The sequence below is a fragment of the Nannospalax galili genome, unplaced genomic scaffold, assembly GCF_000622305.1.
Source record: "Nannospalax galili isolate Female #2095 unplaced genomic scaffold, S.galili_v1.0 scaffold334, whole genome shotgun sequence".
In the NCBI taxonomy this organism is placed as follows: Eukaryota; Metazoa; Chordata; class Mammalia; order Rodentia; family Spalacidae; genus Nannospalax; species Nannospalax galili.
Genome location: NW_008336888.1, coordinates 1,974,975 through 1,976,107, shown reverse-complemented (window position 1 = coordinate 1,976,107; position 1,133 = coordinate 1,974,975). Strand labels below are relative to the sequence as shown.

At 37.7% G+C, this 1,133-nt stretch overlaps 1 protein-coding gene across 1 annotated transcript in view; it reads left to right on the top strand.

Moving 5' to 3' along the window:
- Positions 1 to 1,133, top strand: part of Stk3 (serine/threonine kinase 3) — a 321,762-nt gene that overhangs the window by 19,436 nt on the left and 301,193 nt on the right. The window lies entirely within an intron of this gene.

The following is a 1,133-nucleotide window of genomic DNA, read 5'->3' as shown; positions in this document are numbered from 1 at the left end:
TATCTTTGGAGGTCAGAGGAAAGGCAGGCTGCTTCTCAGCAGAGTTTGTTTTCCTTGACTTCAAAGGTCAAGGTGCTTATCAGCTAAATTCCCTTTTTCGAGCTCCAAAGTCTGTAGGTCCCTGTTGGGGAGGGGGGAAGCTGCTGCTGTTTGGAACCCTAATAGAAATAATCTGAGCAGATTGTGTTTTCCCTTCTCCCAAAACCAACTCCCTGCTCCTTTGTGTCATTTTTACTTATCAGAGGCCTTTTCCTGTTTAGATTTATGATTACTTCTTCAAAATCATGTGTTTAGTAAGAAGAGTGACTAAGAAGGAGATACAATTTTATTTAAAAATTTCTCAAGTTTTGGTGCTGAAGAGATGGCTCAGTGGTTAAGACTACTGAGTACTTTATCAAAGGACCTGGATTTGGTTCCCAGCACCCACATGGTGGTTAACAACCATCTATAACTCCAGTTCCAGAGCATCTGATGCTCACTTCTGGCTTCTGTGGGCATTACATGCATAGGTGCACTTACATACATGCAGGCAAAACACCCATACATATAAAATAAAAAGAAATAAATGATAAGCATGAATGTAACAACATACTGTGAATTCCATCTTGGTTACAAATGAGAACCCTTCATCAGTTATCCAAATAAATCAGTTCTGAAACTAAAAAGAAAGAAAGAAAGAAAGAAAGAAAGAAGAAATAAATCAATACAAATTTCCCAACTTCATGTGGTCGTGGAGATCAAATCCAGGGCCTTTTCATTCTATGGCTATATGTACCACTGAGCCCCAAACTTTTCCAGGTTTCTAAAATTTAATATAAAAATATATTTTTTTTGTACTGGGATTTTATTTTAAAAATCTCACATAATTTTCTGTCAAAATATTGTTGTCAGCTGATTGTGGTGGTGCTTGCCTTTAATCCCAGCACTCAGGAGGCAGAGGCAGGTGGATCTGTGTGAGATCAAGGGCAGCCTACTTACTCTACATAGTGAGTTCGAGGCCAACTGGGATAGGGAGATTTTGTCTCAAAAAGACAGAAAAAAAATTGTCATTTAGTAGCATACTCCAAATAATAAAGCTAATTAGAATTTCAGAGGGTATTTCTATTTATACTGAAACAACATGGTTACGTTTG